At 43.3% G+C, this 27,102-nt stretch overlaps 1 pseudogene; it reads right to left on the reverse strand.

Annotated features, from left to right (window-relative positions):
* The window catches only part of LOC123441487, a 32,325-nt pseudogene extending 10,040 nt beyond the window's left edge, over positions 1-22,285 (reverse strand).
* Positions 22,286-27,102: the final 4,817 nt, after the last annotated feature.

Consider the following 27,102-nt stretch of genomic DNA (forward strand, 5'->3'; position numbering starts at 1 on the left):
GTTGAATCGGATTTGACCGAGGAGGTCCTTGGATGAGGTTATATAGCAACTCATATATCTCCGTTGTGGTGTTTGCGTAAGTAAGATGCGATCCTACTAGATACCCTTGGTCACCACGTAAAACATGCAACAACAAAATTAGAGGACGTCTAACTTGTTTTTGCAGGGTATGATTGTGATTTGATATGGCCAATGATGTGATATGATATATTGGATGTATGAGATGATCATGTTGTAATAGAAATATCGACTTGCACGTCGATGGTACGGCAACCGGCAGGAGCCATAGGGTTGTCCTTATACTAACGTTTGTGCTTGCAGATGCGTTTACTATTTTGCTAGGATGTAGCTTTAGTAGTAATAGCATGAGTAGCACGACAACCCCGATGGCAACACGTTGATGGATGATCATGGTGTGGCGCCGGTGACAAGAAGATCGTGCCGGTGCTTTGGTGATGGAGATCAAGAAGCACGTGATGATGGCCATATCATGTCACTTATGAATTGCATGTGATGTTAATCCTTTTATGCACCTTATTTTGCTTAGAACGACGGTAGCATTATGAGGTGATCTCTCACTAAAATTTCAAGACGAAATTGTGTTCTCCCCAACTGTGCACCGTTGCTACAGTTCGTCGTTTCGAGACACCACGTGATGATCGGGTGTGATAGACTCAACGTTCACATACAACGGGTGCAAAACAGTTGCGCACGCGGAACACTCGGGTTAAGCTTGACGAGCCTAGCATGTGCAGACATGGCCTCGGAACACATAAGACCGAAAGGTCGATCATGAATCATATAGTTGATATGATTAGCATAGGGATGCTTACCACTGAAACTACTCTCGACTCACGTGATGATCGGACTTGGGATAGTGTAAGTGGATCATGAACCACTCAAATGACTAGAGAGATGTACTTTTTGAGTGGGAGTTTAGCATATAATTTGATTAAGTTAAACTCTAATTATCTTGAACATAGTCTAAGTCCACTTTGAATATATTTGTGTTGTAGATCATGGCTCACGCAAGTGTCATCCTGAATTTTAATACGTTCCTAGAGAAAGCTAAGTTGAAAGATGATGGAAGCAACTTTGTAGACTGGGCTCGTAATCTTAAGCTAATCTTACAAGCTGGAAAGAAGGATTATGTCCTTAATGCTGCGCTAGGAGATGAACCACCTGCTACGGCTGATCAGGATGTTAAGAACGCTTGGTTAGCGCGTAAGGAGGACTACTCAATAGTTCAATGTGCAGTCTTGTATGGCTTAGAACCGGGACTTCAACGTCGCTTTGAGCGTCATGGAGCATTTGAGATGTTCCAGGAGTTGAACTTTATCTTTCAGAAGAACGCCCAGATCGAGAGGTATGAGACCTCCGATAAATTCTATGCTTGCAAGATGGAGGAAAACTCGTCTGTCAGTGAACATGTGCTCAAAATGTCTGGGTACTCAAACCGTCTAGCTGAACTGGGGATTGAACTCCCGCAAGAAGCTATCACTGACAGAATCCTTCAATCACTGCCGCCAAGCTATAAAGGCTTTGTGTTGGACTACAACATGCAAGGGATGAACAAGTCTCCCGGCGAGTTGTTTGCGATGCTGAAGGTCGCAGAGTCTGAACTCCGTAAAGAGCATCAAGTGTTGATGGTGAGCAAGACCACTAGTTTCAAGAGAAACGGCAAAGGCAAGAAGGGCAATTCGAAGAAGAGCGGCAAGCCTGTTGCCAATCCACCGAAGAAACCCAAGGCTGGACCTAAGCCTGAAACAGAGTGCTTCTATTGCAAGGGTATGGGTCACTGGAAGCGCAATTGCCCCAAGTATCTGGCAGATAAGAAGGCGGGCAAAGAAAAATCAGGTATATTTGATATACATGTTATTGATGTGTACTTAACCGGCTCTCGTAGTAGTGCCTGGGTATTCGATACCGGTTCTGTTGCTCACATTTGCAACTCGAAGCAGGAACTGCGGAATAGACGAAGGCTGGCGAAAGACGAAGTGACGATGCGCGTAGGAAACGGTTCCAAGGTTGATGCAATCGCCGTCGGCACCGTGTCACTTCAACTACCATCGGGATTAGTGATGAACTTAAATCATTGTTATTTAGTGCCTGCGTTGAGCATGAACATTATATCTGGATCTTGTTTATTGCGAGACGGTTACTCTTTTAAGTCTGAGAATAATGGTTGTTCTATTTCTATGAGTAACATCTTTTATGGTCATGCACCGAATGTGAGAGGATTGTTCATATTGAATCGCGATAGCGATACGCATATACATAACATTGAGACCAAAAGAGTTAGAGTAAACAATGATAGCGCCATATTTTTGTGGCACTGCCGCTTGGGTCATATTGGTGTAAAGCGCATGAAGAAACTCCATGCTGATGGACTTTTGGAGTCACTTGACTTTGATTCACTTGACACGTGCGAACCATGTCTCATGGGCAAGATGACTAAGACTCCGTTCTCCGGAACAATGGAGCGTGCAAGTGACTTGTTGGAAATCATACATACCGATGTGTGTGGTCCAATGAGCGTGGAGGCACGCGGCGGATATCGTTATTTTCTCACCTTCACTGACGATTTGAGTAGATATGGTTATGTCTACTTGATGAAGCACAAGTCTGAAACATTTGAAAAGTTCAAGCAATTTCAGAGTGAAGTGGAAAATCATCGTAACAAGAAGATCAAGTTCCTACGGTCTGATCGTGGGGGTGAATATCTGAGTTTCGAGTTTGGTACTCACTTAAGACAATGTGGAATTGTTTCGCAGTTAACACCGCCTGGAACACCACAGCGTAATGGTGTGTCCGAACGTCGTAATCGTACTTTGTTAGAGATGGTGCGATCTATGATGTCTCTTACTGATTTGCCGTTATCATTTTGGGGTTATGCATTAGAAACAGCTGCATTCACTTTAAATAGGGCACCATCAAAATCCGTTGAGACGACACCATACGAACTGTGGTATGGCAAAAGACCAAAGTTGTCGTTTCTTAAAGTTTGGGGATGTGATGCTTATGTCAAAAAGCTTCAGCCTGAAAAGCTGGAACCCAAAGCGGAAAAATGCGTCTTCATAGGTTACCCAAAAGAGACAGTTGGGTACACCTTCTATCTCAAATCCGAAGGCAAAGTGTTTATTGCTAAGAACGGAACTTTTCTCGAGAAGGAGTTTCTCTCGAGAGAATTGAGTGGGAGGAAGATAGAACTTGACGAGGTTGTCGAACCTCTCATCCCTCTGGATGGTGGCGCAGGGCAAGGGGAAACCTCTGTCGTTGCAACGCCGGTTGAGGAGGAAGTTAATGATGATGATCATGAAAGTCCAGTTCAAGTTTCTGTTGAACCACGCAGGTCGACGAGATCACGCGCTGCTCCAGAGTGGTACGGTAATCCCGTCTTATCAATCATGTTGTTAGACAAGAATGAACCTGCAAATTATGAAGAAGCAATGGTGGGCACAGATTCCAACAAATGGCTAGAAGCCATGAAATCTGAGATAGGACCCATGTATGAGAACAAAGTGTGGACTTTGGAGATACTACCTGAGGGCCGCAAGGCTATTCAGAACAAATGGATCTTTAAGAAGAAGACGGACGCTGACGGTAATGTGACCGTTTATAAAGCTCGACTTGTGGCAAAGGGTTTTTCACAAGTTCCAGGAATTGACTACGATGAGACTTTCTCTCCCGTAGCAATGCTTAAGTCCGTCAGAATCATGTTAGCAATAGCTGCATTTTTCGATTATGAAATCTGGCAGATGGATGTCAAAACGGCGTTCCTTAACGATTTCCTTAAGGAAGAATTGTATATGATGCAACCCGAAGGTTTTGTCGATCCTAAAAATGCTGACAAGGTGTGCAAGCTCCAGCGATCCATTTATGGACTGGTGCAAGCATCTCGGAGTTGGAACAAACGCTTTGATGAGGTGATCAAAGCATTTGGGTTTATACAAGTGGTTGGAGAATCTTGTATTTACAAGAAAGTGAGTGGGAGCTCTGTGGCGTTTCTAATATTATATGTGGATGACATATTGCTGATTGGAAACAACGTAGAGTTTTTGGAGAGCATAAAGGATTACTTGAATAAAAGTTTCTCTATGAAGGACCTAGGAGAAGCTGCTTACATTCTAGGCATTAAGATCTACAGGGATAGATCGAAACGCCTGATAGGACTTTCACAAAGCACATACCTTGATAAAGTTTTGAAGAGGTTCAAAATGGAACAGTCCAAGAAAGGGTTCTTGCCAGTTTTACAAGGTACGAGATTGAGTAAGACTCAGTGCCCAGCAACTGATGAGGATAGAGAGCATATGAGCACTGTCCCCTATTCTTCAGCCATATGTTCTATCATGTATGCAATGCTGTGCACTAGACCGGATGTTAGCCTGGCCATAAGTATGGCAGGCAGGTTCCAGAGTAATCCAGGAGTGGATCACTGGACAGCGGTCAAGAATATCCCGAAGTACCTGAAAAGGACTAAGGAGATGTTTCTCGTGTATGGAGGTGACGAAGAGCTCGCCGTAAAAGGTTACGTTGATGCAAGCTTTGACACAGATCCGGACGACTCTAAGTCGCAAACCGGATACGTATTTATTCTTAATGGGGGTGCAGTAAGCTGGTGCAGTTCCAAGCAAAGCGTCGTAGAAGATTCTACATGTGAAGCGGAGTACATGGCTGCCTCGGAGGCGGCTAAGGAGGGTGTCTGGATGAAGCAGTTCATGACGGATCTTGGAGTGGTGCCAAGTGCACTGGATCCAATAACCTTGTTCTGTGACAACACTGGTGCCATTGCCTTAGCAAAGGAACCAAGGTTTCACAAGAAGACCAGACACATCAAACGACGCTTCAACCTCATCCGCGACTACGTCGAGGAGGAGGACGTGAATATATGCAAAGTGCACACAGATCTGAATGTAGCAGACCCGCTGACTAAACCTCTTCCACGGCCAAAACATGATCGACACCAGAACTGTATGGGTGATAGATTTATTACAATGTAAATCACATGGTGATGTGAGGGCTAGATTATTGACTCTAGTGCAAGTGGGAGACTGTTGGAATTATGCCCTAGAGGCAATAATAAATGTATAGTTATTATTATAATTCCTGTATCAAGATAATAGTTTATTATCCATGCTATAATTGTATTGAATGAAGACTCATTTACATGTGTGGATACATAGACAAAACACCGTCCCTAGCATGCCTCTAGTTGGCTAGCCAGTTGATCGATGATAGTCAGTGTCTTCTGATTATGAACAAGGTGTTGTTTCTTGATAACTGGATCACGTCATTGGGAGAATCACGTGATGGACTAGACCCAAACTAATAGACGTAGCATGTTGATCGTGTCATTTTGTTGCTACTGTTTTTCTGCGTGTCAAGTATTTATTCCTATGACCATGCGATCATATAACTCACTGACACCGGAGGAATGCTTTGTGTGTATCAAACGTCGCAACGTAACTGGGTGACTATAAAGATGCTCTACAGGTATCTCCGAAGGTGTTAGTTGAGTTAGTATGGATCAAGACTGGGATTTGTCACTCCGTGTGACGGAGAGGTATCTCGGGGCCCACTCGGTAATACAACATCACACACAAAGCCTTGCAAGCAATGTAACTTAGTGTAAGTTGCGGGATCTTGTATTACGGAACGAGTAAAGAGACTTGCCGGTAAACGAGATTGAAATAGGTATGCGGATACTGACGATCGAATCTCGGGCAAATAACATACCGAAGGACAAAGGGAATGACATACGGGATTATACGAATCCTTGGCACTGAGGTTCAAACGATAAGATCTTCGTAGAATATGTAGGATCCAATATGGGCATCCAGGTCCCGCTATTGGATATTGACCGAGGAGTCTCTCGGGTCATGTCTACATAGTTCTCGAACCCGCAGGGTCTGCACACTTAAGGTTCGATGTTGTTTTATGCGTATTTGAGTTATATGGTTGGTTACCGAATGTTGTTCGGAGTCCCGGATGAGATCATGGACGTCACGAGGGTTTCCGGAATGGTCCGGAAATGAAGATTGATATATAGGATGACCTCATTTGATTACCGGAAGGTTTTCGGAGTTACTGGGAATGTACCGGGAATGACGAATGGGTTCCGGGAGTTCACGGGGGGGGGGGGGGGCAACCCACTCCGGGGAAGCCCATAGGCTTTGGGGAGACACACCAGCCCTTAGTGGGCTGGTGGGACAGCCCCAAGGAGGCCTATGCGCCAAGAAAAGAAAATCAAAGGAAAAAGAAAAAAAAAGAGGGAAGAAGTGGGAAAGGAGGGGGACTCCTCCCACCAAACCAAGTCCAACTCGGTTTGGGGGGGGAGTCCTCCCCCCCTTGGCTCGGCCGACCCCTTGGGAGTCCCTTGGACCCCAAGGCAAGGTCCCCCTCCCTCCTCCTATATATATGGGGCTTTTAGGGCAGATTTGAGACGACTTTCTCACGGCTGCCCGACCACATACCTCCATAGTTTTTCCTCTAGATCGTGTTTCTGCGGAGCTCGGGCGGAGCCCTGCTGAGACAAGATCATCACCAACCTCCGGAGCACCGTCACGCTGCCGGAGAACTCTTCTACCTCTCCGTCTCTCTTGCTGGATCAAGAAGGCCGAGATCATCGTCGAGCTGTACGTGTGCTGAACGCGGAGGTGCCGTCCGTTCGGTACTAGATCGTGGGACTGATCGCGGGATTGTTCGTGGGGCGGATCGAGGGACGTGAGGACGTTCCACTACATCAACCGCGTTCTCTAACGCTTCTGCTGTACGATCTACAAGGGTACGTAGATCACTCATCCCCTCTCGTAGATGGACATCACCATGATAGGTCTTCGTGCGCGTAGGAAAATTTTTGTTTCCCATGCGACGTTCCCCAACACTTTTCTCAAAACATGTGGAGCTATTATAGATTGCTGGAAAGGAAAAGTATCTCTTGAATTTAATGGTGAGCCATATGAATTTAACTTTTCTAAATTCTCAAAGCAAACTCGTGGTACCGTTGTACCTAGTAATGATAAAATTATTGAAGAGATTGCTTCTATTGCTATTCCTCCTAATGGTCCTTTGCAGCAATTTATGGAAAACCACGAGAATGATATGCATATGCAGGAAAGGAATGAACTAGATGATATATTCTTGAGGCAACGTGCTATCCTGAAGCACAACCTTCCGGTTGGACCTTTGGGAATTTTATCGAAACCAAAAGAAGACCTGGTGTTTGATCTTAAACCTCTTCCCAGTACGCTTAAGTATGCTTATTTAGATGAAAAGAAAATATATCCTGTTATTATCAATTCTAACCTTTTAGGATATGAAGAAGATAAATTATTGGAAGCCCTTCATAAACACCAAGGCGCTATTGGCTATACCCTTGATGATCTTAAGGGGATTAGTCCATCTATTTGTCAGCATACTATCAATCTTGAGCCTGATGCTAAACCGATTGTTGATCGTCAACGACGATTAAACCCGAAGATGAAGGATGTTGTGAGGACCGAAATCCTCAAACTTCTAGCCGCATGTATTATCTACCCTATAGCTGATAGTAAGTGGGTAACTCCAGTACATTGTGTTCCCAAGAAAGGAGGTACGACTGTGGTTCCTAATGATAAGAATGAACTAATACCTCAAAGAATTATTATTGGATATAGAATGTGCATTGATTGCGGGAAGCTGAACAAGGCAACCAGGAAGGACCACTACACGCTGTCGTTCATCGACCAAATGCTTGAAAGGTTATCCAAAACACCCACTTTTGCTATCTTGACGAGTATTCTGGCTTCTCTCAAATTCATGTTAACACTGCCGATCAAGAGAAGACCACTTTTACTTGTCCCTTTGGTACTTATGCTTATAGATGTATGCCTTTTGGTTTATGCAATGCTCCTGCTACTTTTCAAAGGTGTATGTCCGCTATCTTTCATGGCTTTTGTGAGGAAATTGTTGAGTTCTTCATGGACGATTTCTCTGTCTATGGAACCTCTTTTGACCATTGTCTCCACAACCTTAATAAAGTTTTGCAGAGATGTGAGGAGACGAACTTGGTACTCAACTGGGAGAAGTGCCACTTCATGGTGAATGAGGGAATTGTTCTTGGCCACAAGATTTCTGAAAGAGGAATCGAGGTGGACAGGGCAAAGATTGAAGCAATCGAGAGAATGCCTTATCCAAAAGACATCATAGGTATTCGTAGTTTCCTTGGTCATGCTGGTTTCTATAGGAGATTTATTAAAGACTTTTCTAAAACTTTGAAACCCCTTACTAATCTTCTCGAGAAGGATATTCCTTTTGTGTTTGATGAAGATTGTAAGGAAGCCTTCGAAGTTCATAAGAAAGCCTTGATAACCGCCCCTATAGTCCAACCACCTGATTGGAATTTGCCTTTTGAAATCATGTGTGATGCTAGTGATTTTGCTGTTGGAGCTGTGTTAGGACAAAGGGTTGATAAGAAATTGAATGTTATCAATTATGCTAGCAAAACCCTTGACACTGCTCAAAAGAATTACACTACTACTCACAAAGAATTTTTAGCAGTAGTGTTTCCTTGTGATAATTTTAGGCCTTACATTGTTGATTCTAAAGTTATCATTCACACTGATCATGCTGCTATTAAGTATCTTATGGAAAAGAAGTATGCCAAACCAAGGCTTATAAGATGGGTCCTTCTTCTTCAAGAATTTGATTTGAAGATTGTTGATAGGAAAGGAGAAGACAACCGTGTAGCAGACAACCTTTCCAGGATGGAGGACATACCACATGATCCTATTACGGTCAACGATTATTTTCCCGATGAACAGTTAGCTGTTTTGCATGTGTATCTAATTTATATCCATGGTATGCAGATTATGCTAACTTTATCGTTGCAAAGGTTTTGCCTCCAGGTTTAACATTCCAGCAGCGGAAGTTCTTCCACGACTTGAGGTATTACTTTTGGGGTGACCCGCATATTTTTAGAGAAGGTGTAGATGGAATTGTGAGGAGATGCATACTGGAGCATGAGCAGAAGGATATCTTGAGACAATGTCACAAGAGTCCTTATGGGGGACATCATGCTGGTGAGAGGACCGCACACAAGGTTCTCCAATCAGGTTTTTATTGGCCTACTCTCTTTAAAGATGCTAGAAATTATGTTTTATTCTGTGATAAGTGCCAGAGAGTTGGTAATATTAGTAGGGGGAATGAGATGCCTATGAATTATTCACTAGTCATTGAGCCTTTTGATTGCTGGGGTTTTGATTTTATGGGTCATTTCCCTCCTTCACAAAAATACACTCACATCTTAGTAGTTGTAGATTATGTGACCAAGTGGGTTGAAGCAATCCCCACTGAAAGTGTTGATCATAAGACATCTTTGAAAATGCTCAAGGATGTAATCTTCCCTAGGTTTGGTGTACATAGGTACCTCATGAACGACGGAGGATCACATTTTACCCACGGTGCTTTTAGAAAAGCTCTAGCCAAACATGATGTTAATCATAGAATTGCTTCACCTTACCACCCTCAAACAAGTGGGCAAGTTGAGCTCACAAATAGAGAGATCAAATTGATCTTGGAAAAGACATTGAACAGTTCTAGGAAGGACTGGTCCAATAAGCTAGGAGATGCCTTGTGGGCATATAGAACTTCTTAAAAAAATCCCATGGGGATGTCTCCGTATAAGATGGTTTATGGCAAGGCATGCCATCTACCTCTAGAGTTAGAGCACAAAGCTTTCTGGGATGTTAGAGATCTTAATATTGACCCAAAGCTTGCGGGTGAAAAGCGTCTCATGAACTTAACTTCTCTAGATGAGTGGAGAAGTGAAGCTTACGAGAGCGCAAAAATGTTCAAAGAAAAGGTAAAGAAGTGACATGACAAGAGAATTTTGAAACGTGAATTTAATGTTGGTGACAAAGTTTTGTTGTATAGATCTCGTTTCAGGTTTTCTCCAGGTAAATTACTTTCCAAGTGGGAAGGAGCGTACCATATCGAAGAAGTCTACCGCTCCGGTGCAATCAAGATTAATAATTTTGAAGGCACAAAACCACATGTTGTTAATGGGCAGAGACTCAAGAATTACATGGCTTGAGACCCCATCAATATAGAGGTGGATGTGATACAAGTGGCCACTCATGAAGAACATATTGCAACACTGTATCTGACACCGGCAGAAGCAGAATAAGAAAAGTTATGAAATACGGTAAGGAAACTTCGCGAACATCAGTAAAAGTTCTGTTTTACACGTTTTTGCAAAATTAGGAAAATTCCGAGACGAAGCGGAGCCGAAGAAGATCTCCAGGTCGCCCAGGCGACCTGCTGGCGCGGGTTAGGCCCTGGCCACGCCACGAGGCCGCCTGGACAACCTGGAGTCCATCTCCGACTCCACCTTGGCTTGTTACCTTCCTTTCGGTGCAGAGTTTTTTCCTATATATTTTCCCGGATCGTCCCGGCTTTGTATCTTGCGATTCCATGCGTTTTCTTATCGATCTGTTTCTGCCAGGATAAGAAGTTATTGTTCAAGATGTCTTCTTGCGTCTCAAGCGGGGAAGACTTCATAGGTCGTCGTCTCCGCCGTGTCCAGCAAGATATCAACCAAGGGAAGGTCGCCGGATGGGCTACCGACGAAGAGATAGCCGCAAGACAAGCGGAGATGGAGTGCTTCATGAGAGAGGAAGTCAAGATGGTCACCACCCAGCAAGAAGGAGATCCTTCATCACGAGGATCAACCTCCAACAGCCCCATCCTCGTGGGGTTTATTAACCATCAACATGATCTTTCTCTGCACCTTCCAGAAACTGTCCCTCCACCAGGAGCTCCACCCGTGTCATCTACTATATTCGAAGCTTACAGAATCACTAACCAATTCCGTGAAGACTTCCGTGTGCTTAAAGTACAAGTGGCCATAGTGGAAGAGGAAAACAAAACCCTTCGACGCATAATAGGGGGCTTGAAGAACAACAAGTAGGATGAAGAGTGAAATCTTCATGGGTAATGGCATTCCCTTAGCTAGTTCCAAGCTTGGGGGAGTGCCCGGTATCTTTATTTTTATCTTTTACCTCTCTTGGTCAAGTTTAGTGTCATATCATGTCTAGGGAAGTTATCTTATGAAATAGGTGTTTGCATTGAGCTCTATCACTCCTTTGTGGAGAGTTTGTATCCGTGAGCGTGCAGTGTCTATGATGGAATATTAATGAGAAGTCTAGTGGTTTCTTTGCTGCACTTGGTATTCTCTTCATGCAATCGATCTCATACGCTGATTCTTATGGGAGTATTGATCTTACACATCAGGTATGGCTTTGAAAAGTTTATTTAATCTTGGCAAACATAGCATTGGTCATAACAACAAGCATGAGTTTTTCTAGTAGCGACATAGCCAAAACCTTTATGTTCTTATGCTTGAACTGTTATGCTGACAAGGAAGATAACTTGATGTTTTATGCCAATTCTTTATGTCAAACTTTATATCGTTTTGCATCCAGGTCAACATTATTTGTTTGCTGTCAAAAAGCCTTTGCTAGCCAACCCTTGCACTAAGCGGGAATACCGCTTGTGCATCCATACCCTGAAACCTCAACCTTCCCAAGAGTCCACCATATCTCCCTATACGTGGTATTTCACCGCCACTCCTAAAGTATAATACTCATGTGCTATCTTTAAACCTTCAAATATTACTCCCTCTTTTGTGCCTCTGTTTTAGCTCATGAGGAAGTAGTAGATAATTCATGACCTTTTCATACTGGACAAGTTTTATCTTGGGTTTGCATGTTATCTGCGAACCCCTAATATGAGGAGGGATTGGCATGAGCGCGTCCAGCTCGTAAAAGATAATAACAACAAACAAAACCTCCTTCACGCTTTGTTGATGAGAAATCAGAAAACTTTGGTATGATAAACAAAGGAGACTAAGGGGATGTGATCGTCCCCACTTTGGGAGCCGTTCCTCAAAACTTTTCTAGCATGAGAAGTATTGGGCTATCTACTATCATTCGTTGACAAATCATGCACCTGTCAAAAGCTTGTTTTACAATCTTGTTGTTCCCTAAAAGCTCTATAACATGATTTTTTCCTACTTCCCTCTACGAAGGGCCAATCTTTTACTTTTATGTCGAGTGAGTAAACCTACTTGTTTCTATCCTGAAAAGAGCAGACACTTTATGTTGAGAAAGATGCATGCATTTATATTGTTTCATTGAGATTTGCCATATCACGCCTTTGTTGACATTATCGTTAAGATAAGTGAGTTGTTTGTTAAGCTTAGCTAAAGCAAACATCTTCCTTTGTGTTAGCATTTTCACTTCTTGACCAATAACATGTTCTTTCAAAAGGCTTCAATTGATCTCATCAAAATATAAGAGGAAGAGCAAAAGTTAAAAGTTATTAGTTGTTCTTTGACCAAGGACATGTTTACCATGGTTTGATGAGTTTTCTTAGCTCTACTTTTGATTGTAATTGATATTACTCTTTGATACGTCTCCAACGTATCTACAATTTTTGATGGTTCCATGCTATTATCTTGTCAACTTTGGATGTTTTGTATGCATTTTATATCTTTTTTGGGACTAACCTATTAACTCAGTGCCAAGTGCCAGTTCCTGTTTTTTCCGTGTTTTTGACCCTTCTCATAGAAGAATATCAAACGGAGTCCAAACGGAATGAAATCTTTGGAATGATTTTTTCCGGAACAGAAGATACGCAGGGAACTTGAGAACCAAGGCAAAGGCTCCCGGGGGAGGCCACAAGACCCCTAGCCACGGCCTGGGGGGCGCGCCTACCAGGCTTGTGCCCCCCCGTGGCTCCTTTGCCCTACCTATTCCGCCTATAAATTCCCTAAAAATCTGAAACCACGGGAGAGAACCACGAAAATACTTTTCCACCGCCGCAAGCTTCTGTCTCCGCAAGATCCCATCCGGGGACCGTTCTGGTGCCCTGCCGGAGGGGGGATTCAGACACGGAGGGCATCTTCATCAACACCATTGCCTCTCTAATGATGCGTGAGTAGTTCACCACACACCTTGAGGTCCATAGCTAGTAGCTAGATGGCTTCTTCTCTCTCTTGGATCTTCAATACAAAGTTCTCCATGATCTTCATGGAGATCTATCCGATGTAATCCTCTTTTACGGTGTGTTTGTCGAGATCTGATGAACTGTGGATTTATGATCAGATTATCTATGATTATTATTTGAGTTTCCTCTGATCTCTTATATGCATGATTTCATATCCTTGTAATTCTCTTCGAGTTGTGGGTTTTGTTTGGCCAACTTGATATATAATTCTTGCAATGGGAGAAGTGCTTGGTTTTGGGGTCATACCGTGCGGTGTCCTCACCCAGTAACAGAAGGGGTAGCGAGGCACGCATCGTGTTGTTGCCATCAAGGGTAAATAGATGGGGTTTATATCTATTGCATGAATTTATCCCTCTACATCATGTCATCTTGCTTAAGGCGTTACTCTGTTTGTTATGAACTCAATACACTAGATGCATGTTGGATAGCGGTCGATGTGTGGAGTAATAGTAGTAGATGCAGAAAGTATCGGTCTACTTGTCTCGGACGTGATGCCGATATGTATGATCATTGCCTTAGATATCATCATGACTTTGCACGGTTCTATCAATTGCTCGACAGTAATTCGTTCACCCACCGTAATATTTGCTATCATGAGAGAAGCCTCTAGTGAACACTATGGCCCCCGGGTCTACTTCACATCATATCTTCAGCTCTACACTTTTACTTTGTTGCACTTTCCACCTTGAGATCTCACCTTGCAATTAATCGTGAAGGGATTGACAACCCCTTTATAGCGTTGGGTGCAAGTTTGTTTGTTTTTGCGCAGGTACATTGGTGACTTGCCTTGATACTCCTACTGGATTGATACCTTGGTTCTCAAACTGAGGGAAATACTTACTGCTACTGTAGTGCATCACCCTGTCCTCTTCAAGGGAAAAACCAACGCAAGCTCAAGAGGTAGCAAGAAGAATTTCTGGCACCGTTGCGGGGGAGTATCAAGTCAAGAATAGTCTTCCTTCAACGTGTCAATTTCTGGCACCGAGGATTATTCTAAGTGAAGCTTGTCCAAGTAACTATCGCAAACTCATCTCTTGCATTTACTTTTTTGCCTCTCATTTTCCTCTCCCCCACTTCTGAAAAAAAATACAAAAATATTTGCCTTTTTCGTTCGCCCTTTTCTTTCGCTTGCTTTCTGTTCGCTTGTGTGCTTGTTTGCTTGCTGAAGTCACCATGAATTAAAACACCAAACTTTGTGACTTCTCGAATACTAATAATAATTATTTTATTAGTACTCCGATTGCTCCCGCCACTAGTGCGGAATCATATGAAATCAATGCTGCTTTGCTGAATCTTGTTATGAAAGAGCAATTCTCCGGCCTTCCTAGTGAAGATGCCGCATCCCATCCTAATACCTTCATTGAGTTATGTGATATGCAAAACAATAAATATGTGGATAATGATGTGATTAAATTGAAGCTATTTACGTTCTCATTGCGAGTTCGAGCAAAAACTTGGTTTTCATCTTTGCCCAAAAATAGTATTGATTCTTGGAACAAGTGCAAAGATGCTTATATATCCAAGTATATCCAAGTATCTCTCTCCATAATGATATCATGAATTTTAAGCAACTAGATCATGAACATGTTGCACAATCTTGGGAGAAAATGAAATTGATGATTAGAAATTGTCCCGCTCATGGCTTGAGTCTTTGGATGATTATATAAATCTTCTATGCTGGTTTGAATTTTGCTTCTAGAAATATCCTGGATTCCGCCTTTGGTGGAACTTTCATGGAAATCACATTAGGAGAAGCCACAAAACTCCTAGACAATATCATGACAAACTATTCTCAATGGCACACTGAAAGGTCACCTACTAGTAAAAAAGTGCATGCTATAGAAGAAATTAACTCTTTGAGTGCTAAGATGGATGAGTTAATGAAATTGTTTGCTAGTAAATGTGCTCCTTTAGATCCAAATGATATGCCCTTGTCGTCCTTGATTGAGATTAGCAATGAGAACTTGGATGTTAATTTTGTTGGTAGGAATAATTTTGGCAACAACAATCCTTATAGAGGAAACTTTATTCCTAGGACTTTTCCTAGTAATCCCTCTAATCACTTTGGCAATTCCTACAACAATGCTCATGGAAATTACAATAAATTACCCTCTGATCTTGAGAGTAATATTAAATAGTTTATCAACTCGCAAAAGATTTTCAATGCGTCCATAGAAGAAAAACTGCTCAAAAATGATGACTTGGCTAGGACCGTTGATAGAATGTCTCTTGATATTGATGCTTTGAAATTGAGATGTGCTCCTCCCAAGATTAATATGGAAGAAACTTTAAAAGCTATGCGTGTTTCCATGAATGAGAGTAAAGAAAGAACCGCCCAAATTCGTGCTAGACATGAATGGCTTAAAAAGGCGTGTTCTCGTGATGAGAATCACGAAGATCTTTTAGTGCTTGGTGTGACTCCCATTGAATACTTGTTTTCTAATGTCAATCCTAATGATGATGGGGCTGGATATGAATACACTTTGGTTGAGAAACGCCCCAATGATTAGGAGTCTATCTATCTTGATGCTAAAAGCATTGAAAGTGGAGTAGAGGATATCAAAACTTTGAGTAGTAATGAAATTACTACTTTGGATTTCAAGGAATTGAATTATGATACTTCCTCTTTCATTGAATGTATTTTCTTGATGCAATCCATGCTAAACTCTCCACACACTTATAGCCAAAACAAGGCCTTTACCGATCATATCGTCGATGCTATGATGAAATCTCTTGAAGAGAAACTTGAGTTGGAAGTTTCTATTCCTAGAAAACTTCATGATGAGTGGGAACCTACTATCAAAATCAAGATTAAAAACTATGAATGCAATGCTTTGTGTGATTTGGGTGCTAGTGTTTCAGCTATTCCAAAGTCTTTATGTGATGTTCTAGGCTTCAATGACATTGATGAGTGCTCTCTTCATTTGCATATTGCGGATTCTACTGTTAAGAAACCTATGGGAAGGATCAATGATGTTCTTATTATTGCAAATAGGAACTATGTACCCATAGATTTCATTGTGCTTGATGTTGATTGCAATCCGACATGTCCTATCATTCTTGGTAGACCTTTCCTAAGGAATATTGGTGCTGTCATCGATATGAAGGAAGGGAATATTAGATTTCAATTTCCATTAAAGAAGGGCATGGAAAATTTTCCTAGAAAGAAAATAAGATTGCCTTATGAATCCATGATGATGGCTACTTATGGTTTGAGCACCAAAGACGACGATACTTGATTTTATCGCCTTATGCCTAGCTAAGGGCGTTAAACAATAACGCTTGTTGGGAGGGAACCCAATGAATTTATCTTTGCTTTTTTGATTTCTATTTTTTTGTGTCCACACCATCATAATTATGTTATTATTGTGTTTTTTGTGTTTCTTTTTGTGGTTGAGCCAAGTAAAACCTTTATGACTAGTTTTGGAGATGGTTGTTTGATCTTGTTGAAAAAGACAAAAACTTTGCGCTCACGAAATTATTTTTCATTCCTATCCAGAAAGAGCAGTTGATTTTTTTTGCTTATGGTTGATATGCCAATTGCCCTAATTGTCATAATTGTTCAGAATTTTTGAGATACCAGAAGTATACGAAGTATACAGATTGCTACAGACTGGTCTGTTTTTGACATATTCTGTTTTTGTTGTGTTGGTTGCTTATTTTGATGAAACTATGGATAGTATCGGGAGGGTACTAGCCATGGAAAAGTGAGAATACAGTAATATAACACCAATATAAATAGAAATCAAGTTTGCTACAATACCTAAAGAGTTGGTAGTTTGTTTTCTTGTGCTAATGATATCACGAGTTTCTGTTTAAGTTTTGTGTTGTGAACTTTTCAAGTTTTGGGTGATGTTCTCATGGACAATGGGATAACGAGTGGAAAGAGCTCAAGCTTGGGGATGCCCAAGGCATCCCAAGCCAAATTCAAGGACACCAAAAAGCCTAAGCTTGGGGATGCCCCGGGAAGGCATCCCCTCTTTCATCTTCAATCCATCGGTAACGTTACTTGCAGCTATATTTTTATTCACCACATGATACGTGTTCTGCTTGGAGCGTCATGTATTATAGGAGTCTTTTCTTTTTGTTGTGTCACAATCATCCTTGCTGCACACCTTTTTGAGAGAGACATGCACTCATTGGGAATTTTCTAGAATACTCATTGAGCTTCGCTTATATCTTTTGAGTTAGGCAATTTAGCTTGCATGTGCTGCGCTTATATCTTTTGAGCTAGATAACTTTGCTCTAGTGCTTCACTTAGATCTTTTTGGAGCACGACGGTGTCATATTTTGGAGAAATAAGAACTCTCGATCTTCACTTATATCTTTCTGAGAGTGCTCTCTCTGAGTAACTTGGTAATTGGCTTGTGCTATGAAAGTAGTCCTAAAGATGATAGGCATCCAAAGAGGATATAATAAAAACTTCCATATTCATGTGCATTGATTAGTAAAGAGAAGTTTGATTCCTCTCAATTAGTTTTGAGACATGGATATGGTAATATTAGTGTTATGTTAGTAGGGTGTTGTGAATCTAGAAATAATTGTGTTGAAGTTAGTGATTCTCGTAGCATGCACGTATGGTGAACCGCTATGTTAGGAAGTCGGAGCATAATTGATTTATTGATTGTCATCCTTTGTGTGGCGGTCGGGATCGCGCGATGGTTAACACCTACCAACCCTTCCCCTAGGAGTATGCGTTTAGCACTTTGTTTCGATTACTAATAAAACTTTCGCAATAAGTATATGAGTTCTTCATGACTAATGTGAGTCCATGGTATAGATGCACTTTCACCTTCCACCATTGCTAGCCTCTCTAGTGCTGCGCAACTTCCGCCGGTGCACAAACCCACCATATACCTTCCTCAAAACAGCCACCATACCTACCTATTATGGCATTTTCATAGCCATTCCGAGATATATTGCCATGCAACTCCCACCGTTCCGTCTCATGACTTGTGTCATCACTTACATATTGCCATTGCATGATCGTAAGATAGCTAGCGAGATGTTTCAACGTCACACGCCAAGCTAGATCGTTGCACATCCCGGTACACTGCCGACGACATTTCCTATAGAGTCATCATTGCTCTAAGTATTGAGTTGTGAGTAAATAAAAGTGTGATGATCATCATTATTGGAGCATTGTCCCATGCGAGGAAATAAAAAAAATAAAAAAGAGTCCAAAGATGCTCACCAAAAAAAAGAGGCCAAAGATGCCCACCAAAAAAATGAAAAGAGGCCAAAGAGCCCAAATAAAAAAAAGATAAAAAGAGAGAAGGGAAAATGCTACTATCTTTTCCCACACTTGTGCTTCAAAAGAGCACCATGTTCTTCATGATTGAGAGTCTCTTGTTTTGACAGTTCCATATACTAGTGGGAATCTTCATTATATAACTTGGCTTGTATATTCCAATGATGGGCTTCCTCAAAATTGCCCTAGGTCTTCGTGAGCAAGCAAGTTGGATGCACACCCACTAGTTCTCCTTTTGAGCTTTCAAACACTTATAGCTCTAAGTGCATCTGTTGCATGGTAATCCCTACTCATTCACATTGATATCTATTGATGGGCATATCCATAGCCCTTTTATACGCTGAGTCGATGTGACCATCTCCTCCTTTTGCCTCACAACCTCCACCACACTCTATTTCACATATAGGGCTATATCCATGGCTCACAGTCATATATTGTGTGAGAGTTGAAAAAGGTTTGAGATAGTAAGAGTGCGAAAACAATTACTTGGGCAATACCGGGGTTGTGCATGATTTAAATTCGTTGTGTGGGGATGATGGAGCATAGCTAGACTATATGATTTTGTAGGGAAAACTTTCTTTGGCCTTGTTATTTCGAAAGTTCATGATCACCTTGCTAGTTTGCTTGAAGTATTATTGTTTTCATGTCAATAGCAAACTATTGTTTTGAATCTTACGGATCTGAACGTTCATGTCACATGAAAGAAGTTGCAAAGGACAAATATGTTAGGTAGCATTCCACATCAAAAATTCAGTCTTTATCACTTCCCTACTCGAGGACGAGCAGGAGTTAAGCTTGGGGATGCTTGATACATCTCCAACGTATCTATAATTTTTTATGGTTCCATGCTATTATCTTGTCAACTTTGGATGTTGCGTATGCATTTTATATCTTTTTTGGGACTAACCTATTAACTCAGTGCCAAGTGCCAGTTCGTGTTTTTTCCGTGTTTTTGACCCTTTTCAGAGAAGAATATCAAACGGAGTCCGAACGGAATAAAATCTTCGGAATGATTTTTCCGGAATAGAAGATACGCAGGGAACTTGAGAACCAAGGCAAAGGCTCCCGAGGGAGGCCACAAGCCCCCTAGCCGCGGCCTGGGGGCCACGCCTACCAGGCTTGTGGGCCCCCCGTGGCTCCTTTACCCTACCTCTTCCGCCTATAGATTCCCTAAAAATCTGAAACCACGGGAGAGAACCACGAAAATACTTTTCCGCCGCCGCAAGCTTGTGTCTCCGCAAGATCCCATCCCGGGACCGTTCTGGTGCCCTGCCGAAGGGGGGATTCGGGCACGCAGGGCTTCTTCATCAACACCGTTGCCTCTCCGATGATGCATGAGTAGTTCACCACAGACCGTCGGGTCCATAGCTAGTAGCTAGATGGCTTCTTCTCTCTCTTGGATCTTCAATACAAAGTTCTCCATGATCTTCATGGAGATCTATCCGATGTAATCCTCTTTTGCGGTGTGTTTGTCGAGATCCGATGAATTGTGGATTTATGATCAAATTATCTATGATTATTATTTGAGTTTCCTCTGATCTCTTATATGCATGATTTGGTATCCTTGTAATTCTCTTCAAGTCGTGGGTTTCGTTTGGCCAACTTGATCTATAATTCTTGCAATGGGAGAAGTGCTTGGCATTGGGTTCATACCGTGCGGTGTCCTCACCCAGTGACAGAAGGGGTAGCGAGGCACTAATGATCCACAAGTATAGGGGATCAATCGTAGTCCTTTCGATAAGTAAGAGTGTCGAACCCAACGAGGAGCAGAAGGCTCTGATAAACGGATTTCAGCAAGGTAATAACTGCAAGCACTGAAAGTAGCGGTAACAAGTGATTGTGTAGCGAGGTGAAACGTAGCAAGCAAAGAGTAACAAATAACAAGTAGTAGCAACGGTGCAGCAAGTGGCCCAATCCCTTTTGCAGGAAGGGACAAGCCTGAACAAAGTCTTATAGGAGGAAAAACGCTCCCGAGGACACACGGGAATTTCTGTCATGCTAGTTTCATCATGTTCATATGATTCGCGTTCGTTACTTTGATAGTTTGATATCTGGGTGGACCAGCGCTTGGGTACTACCCTTACTTGGACAAGCATCCCACTTATGATTAACCTCTCTCGCAAGCATCGTCAACTACAAAAGAAGAATTAAGACAAAGTCTAACCATAGCTTTAAACTAGTGGATCCAAATCAGCCCCTTACGAAGCAACGCATAGACTGGGGTTTAAGCTTCTGTCACTCCAGCAACCCATCATCTACTTACTACTTCCCAATGCCTTCCTATAGGCCCAAATATGGTGAAGTGTTATGTAGTCGACGTTCACATAACACCACTAGAGGAAAAGACAACATACAACATATCAAAATACCGAACGAATATCAAATTCACATGACTATTATCAGCATGACTTATCCCATGTCCTCAGGAACAAAAGTAACTACTCACAAAGCATAATCATAATCATGATAAGAGGTGTAATGAATAGCATCAAGGATCTGAACATAAACTCTTCCACCAAGTAATCCAACTAGCATCAACTACAAAGAGTAATCAACACTACTAGCAACCTTACAAGTACCAATTGGAGTTGCGAGACGACGATTGGTTACAAGAGATGAACTAGGGATTGGAGAGGAGATGGTGCTGATGAAGATGTTGATGAAGATGCCTCCCCTCCGACGAGAGGAGTGTTGGTGATGATGATGGCGACGATTTCCCCCTCCGGGAGGAAAGTTTCCCCGGCAGGATCGTCCTGCCGGAGCTCTAGATTGGATCTGCTCAAGTTCCACCTCGTGGCGGCGGTGAAACCACGAAAAAGCTCCCGTATGATTTTTTCTGGACCAAAACCCTTCATATAGCAAAAGAGGGGGGCTAGTGGGACGTCAGGGAGCGCACAAGCCCCCACTCCGCCACCAGGGGGGTGGTGGTGGTGGCAGGGCTTGTGGCGCCCTGGCAGCCCCCCTCCGGTAGTTCTTTCGCCCAGTGTCGTGGTTTTCTCACGGCAGATGTCCTCGTGAAAGGACTTAGTGTTGGAGCCATCGCACCCTGGTGGCGACTCAAAGGGGTTGAACGAGAGCGGGACAGAGTTTTACCCAGGTTCGGCCCCTCGTGAGGAGGTAAAATCCTACGTCCTGCTTTGTGTTGTATTGATGGTGTTTCGATTACAAGGAGGGTGTAACTCACCTGACCTATTACTCGATGATTTCTAACCTGCCCCTCCTTCCCTGGGACTCGCCTTTATATATAGGTCGAGCCCTTAGGGTTTACAAGAGTCCTTGCCATCACGCAAGTCATGATTCTTTCTATCTCTAAGTCGCAGTGCTTTCCAAGACTGGAGTACTCCTTGATAATTGGTTCTCCACGAGGATCTTGAACCGCCATCCAGCTCCCAAGCCTATTGGGCCAAAGCTTAAATCGTCATAGGATGAGTCGCCCACTTGATGACCCGGCCCAACTAGGGCGGGTCACACCGCAGATAATATCGCCAACATTAGGCCCCAGATTGAGTTGAACCTCTTCACGCCAATACTCTTACCTAGTTAGGGGCGACTCATTCTGCTCATTTTATGCATCATACGCTTAAACCACCATCTGCTGAGGAGATATCCAAGTCTCCGAACCACTTCTTGTTGGCATCATCTTATCCCTTCAATCTCGGAAGAGATAATGATGCAATCCCCAACGGATCCTTCGGCAGAGATATCTCGAAAATTTTGGGCGCCATTATAGCGAATCTTTATCCCGTCGGCAGTTCCCACGCGAGGCACCTTGATTCCAGCGCCCGACCTAATAAATAGGCTGGGGGAAGGGGGCAGGGAACATTTCCACCTACCCATCTCGTCGACCCCATCTTCCTTGCGACTGTACCGAGAGCTCCGTCGCCACCCGAAGACCTCCGCCTCCGGCCGCCACATCCGCTGCATCTCCACGCCAGCTAAGCGCCCAGCACTCGCCGCGGATCTTCCTCGGTCGCCTCCGGTCGCCATCACCAGGTCAGTCTTCCGCCATTAGAGGTGGATCTTAGCTCCTCGAGGTTCATTGCCTGCCGGTTTCTTAGAACACCTCGAATGCCTCCATAACCGCTAATTAGTTCACGACGATAACAGTAGGCACAGTAGCATCGACCATATCCTTAGTTGACTAGCTCCGGTTTGAAGATCTAGAAAGGCTTCTGTCAAATCAGCTTTACTGTTCTTACCCTAGCCATAGGCTGTTCTTCTTTATCTAGGCTTTTTTCATTCACTTTTGCCTGCTCTGTAGATCTATATGTTACTGCCTGTTGTACAAAACCTGTTTGTAGATCCGTAATTCAACATTTTAACGAACATCTCTCAAGCCCTGAGTCGTCTCTCTTAAGCAGTAGGAAATTCCTAAATCACCCTTGTATTCTCACCCGGCCCCTTGTCGGCGAGTCATCAAACTCCCTTAGTCACCCGTAATCTTTTCCTTTGTAGCCATGGGTACTGTTTTCAAAGCCGATTGGCTCCCGACCAAAGTTGATGAAGCTTTTCTGAACGACTATGTAAAGATGGGAAATCTTGACCCGAAAGAGGTTATCGGATGGTGTTCCGAGTTTGGAGAAGAGATTCCCAACCCGAAGGAAGGGGAAATAGTTGTTTTTGCTGAGCATCTCGAACGGGGGTTTAAGCCGCCAGGGTCAAAATTCCTCAGAGACGCCATGACCTTCATGAATGTCCACCTCCAAGACTTAGGACCTAACTCGATTAGCAACTTATGTCAGTTCCAAGTGTTCTACGAAGCCTACTTGCGGATGGAACCTTCAGTTCCTTTGTTCTGGTATTTCTTTCATTTGAATCGCCAGACCGAATTTTCCAATGGCCCTAGCTTGGAACTTGGAGGCTTTAACGTTCAATGCCGCAGGGACAGCCCGTTCCCATCACTCGCCATGCCAAGCCATCCCAAAGGCTGGGGCGAGTCTTGGTTTTACTGCCAAGAAAATTCTCCTGAGGGTGAAAATAAGCTCCTTGGCTATAGGGAGGAACGCCTTCCTACGAACTTTAAACTTCCAGGCAAGCTTACTGAAGAAGAGGAGTCAGATTTTATCCCGGTGCTATCCGAGTTACGATCTCTGACAAACAACGGTCTTACCGGGATCGAGTTGATCCGCTGCTGGGTTGAATGGCGCATCCTCCCCTTAAGTCGCCGAGATGGCTTAATATGTGAGTTTGATGGCACCTTGGACCCTCCCCAGTGTTACTTCCGTACAACACTGACAGAAAATGACATCGTGTCCATCATCAAGAAGCTGACCGGCGAGCCCTTGGCCAAGTGTGGCCAAATAGGTCTTAAGCCATTCTGCAAGATCAACCCGGCACCTAAGGTAAAAAAACTTGACCCGCCTTTACTTTATTCCTTCCGACTTACTTGCATTATGATCCTCATAATAAAAATGCCACTTCAGAAAGGTGACAAATTCTGGTCCAAGAGGCCGAAAAAGATGGCCCTGAAGCAAGCCAAGCCGCCCCCAAAGAAGAAAACCAAGGGCAAAGGCAAAGCCACCGTTACTGAACCGTCTGATGCGGACGAATCCCAAGTCGGCGATGTACTTTCAGAGGTAAAAAATTATATCTTCTTTGTCTTGCCATTCATTGCTATAATTTTGTGTTTGCACCTCCGTATCTCTTGTGTAGAATGAGGACAACGAAAACCAGGAAGACTCCGTCGAGGTAATTTCTGTTCCCTCCGACTCATCTTCTCCTCCGCCTAAGCCGACCAGGTGGATTTGTGGGAAGGTTCCCATGTCTCACCCAAATGCTTGTTTGGATCCTAATTTCCTTTTGAAGAAAACGCAATATGTTTTCGATCGGAAAACTCGGAGTCATTCTGGAGACTTGGTGTCCGAGTTACCAACGAAAACTCCTACCAAGAAGAGGCAGAATGAGGTATCCTTTTAACAGCATTCCCTTTCGTTTCCTTTTGGATCATATTTATAACTCGCTCTTATCTTGAGGCATTGTCAGCTCTTCCACCGATGATCCGCGTTCCAGGGTAAGTTCTTATAGTACTTCAATTATTCTGATAATGATGATGTATGTTTTTAAGCGCACCCCCTTCTCCTTTAGGGCACAAGCGAACAAGAGAAAAACTGGCGGGTCAACTTCCACTACTGCTCCGGAGCCTATTGAAAAACCGGCGCCGACTCAGGATAACCCGGCCAAGGATAAATCTGATGATCAAGCGGATCTACCGAATTCGCCCAAGGAAGGCATGGAAATGCCCAATCCACCGAGTCCGTTGAGAACGGCAGAGGATCCATATGCTGTAATCATCACTGGTACTCGCTTCTCTAAGCCGGCTTCAGCAGTCTTGTCGAGGCACGTATCAACATCAGCCCAACCTTCTATTGAACATGAAATTTCCAAGGCCAAGCTATCCCAATATGAAAATCTTGAATTTAAAGAGCTCTGCTCTGGCTTTGCAAGTCGCCTGGAGGCGAGTTATGAAATGGAAAAGAGCCTGCTCCTTATGATGAAGAACAGACATGAGGTACGCCTTAATGCATACTATCCTCATTAACCCCCAAGGGCCGGGTCATTTGTTAAAAGATGAGCCGAGTCTTGATAGTAGAAAAATCTTTCAACCTGTAACCCCCAAGGGCCGGGTCATCTGTTAAAAGATGAGCCCGGTCTTCATATTAGAAAAATCTTTCGACCTGTAACCCCAAGGGTCGGGTCATCTGTTAAAAGATGAGCCGGGTCTTGATATTAGAAAAATATTTCAACCTGTAACCCCCAAGGGCCGGGTCATCTTGTTGAAAGATGAGCCGGGTCTTGTTATTAGAAAAAATCTTTCGACCTGTAACCCCCAAGGGCCGGGTCATCTGTTAAAAGATGAGCCGGGTCTTGATACTGTATAATTTTGTCAAAAAAATTATACATTAGCCCCCAAGTGTCAGAGATGTTGCTTGCAATAATTCTGAGACTTGCCCCTTGAAAATATATTTTGACAGGAATCTCTTGCCCAAGCTGAGTCGGCATTTGGCGACTTACAGAAAAGTTTAACCGATCAGCAAGATGCACGGGCAAAATCAGAAGAAAAATATCAAATAATCTTATCTGAGATGGAGAAGCTGAAGGCCGCCCACAAGAAGGCTCAAGCTGATCAAGACGCCGCGGTAAAGTGAGCGGAAAAGGCTGAAGCGAAATTGGAAACCATGCAACAAGAGCTGGCCGGCTTAAAGCAACATATCTCCAACATGGCACAGACTATCTTTGGTAAGAAGCAAAACCCTGATCTTGCACTTTGTAAATAAATAAGTTAGTATGAAGAAGTCAACCTTCAGAATGATTGCTTCCTGATGCTGAAGGCGATTTACACATTAACAGAGCAACTGTATACCGGAAGCGTGCTGACCGTGAAGGCAGTGATGGGTGCTAAGGAACCCATAACATTAATCAAAAAGATGCTTGGCTGCTTATCTACCCTTCTGCCTCAGATCGGTGAGCTAACCCGGTCAGCTGCCCAAAAAGGGGTACTGACTATGTTGAGTCGGTGCTTAGCATACGCTCCAGAGTTGAAACCCGAAGAAGTAGCAGCATGCTTTCCCCAGCTCAAGGACGACGGGTCAGAATTTTCTCAAGAGGATTACTAGCGCGTTGTCAAAGAATCCCGCTTGGCGGCGACTCAGCTTGCAGCAAGCTTGGACTTATCCAAGTATCAAGCTGCTTATGATGACAAAAATAAGAAAGTAAATCCGCCAACCTTTGTGACAACCAGCTTGACTCCGCGTCGACCCAAGAACCCTTTTGATTTGGAGGCGGATCTCTCATCATTTCTGAACGATGAAGATGAATTTGCCGCTTTATCCAAGTGTAATTGGGTATTGGGCGACTTGCAAATTGAAGTCGGTCACAACTCAAAGCAAGCTGACCAGGGGACATCAGCAGAGTAGTTCTTCATGGATTTGGCCATCAGAGCCATGTAATAAGTCATTCGTAGAAAACAACCTTGTTCTGTGATTTCTTTAAAACCCTTGTGTCGCCCTCAGGGTGTCTTATGATGCTTGACCCGCCATGGCGATAATGATTTTGATCATCAACCTGTTAGGCTTAAAAACATACATCAAACCATCTCAGTGAGTAATGGATGATAATAAATAATAACCGACTCAAGATGTTAGGGTGAGTCGGAAAAAATTGAAAAACCTTGTCGCAGTGCCAGGAAGGTGAAAAATAAGAATTTCGTCGACTCATTCAAGTCGCGACAGGATAGGATGAGTTATATAAACTGAAGTGCTACTCGAGGGAGACTTTTTGTATAAAAAAGCTCAAGTGTTTAGACTGGCTGATCAGGCACGAGTCAAGCTTCAATAAAGCAGGTTCACTGAACCAATGGTTTCTCTATTTTCCATGTGGGGCGCTAGCCGGTACCAGACATGTTTTAACCAAGGCGAGTTCAGGGTCCATAAAGCGGAGTAACTCGCCAAGAGTTCATGGGTCCATATGGCGATTCGGCCAACACACAGTCCAGTATAACCATTTGTAATGCGGTAATTTTTCGCAGGCCAAATGGGTAGTAAGGCTGGTCTCAGTGAGAGGAAGGCCCCAAGTGACCTATGATTAGGGGAAAGACCGGTCATAGGATTGTAGGAGCGTATACGCTATTACCACAAAACGACTTGGGAACAAATAGCCCCCAAGTAAGCCGGCCTAATCCACAGAATCATATAACGCGCCTATGTTTGAATCACGCGCTTATAGCGACTTGATCCTCTTTGGCTTATCGATACCCAGTGTTTTAATAAGTGCATCATGGCGACTTATGCTCTCTGGTATTAATAGCG

The sequence above is a fragment of the Hordeum vulgare genome, chromosome 3H (assembly GCF_904849725.1).
Source record: "Hordeum vulgare subsp. vulgare chromosome 3H, MorexV3_pseudomolecules_assembly, whole genome shotgun sequence".
In the NCBI taxonomy this organism is placed as follows: domain Eukaryota; kingdom Viridiplantae; phylum Streptophyta; class Magnoliopsida; order Poales; family Poaceae; genus Hordeum; species Hordeum vulgare.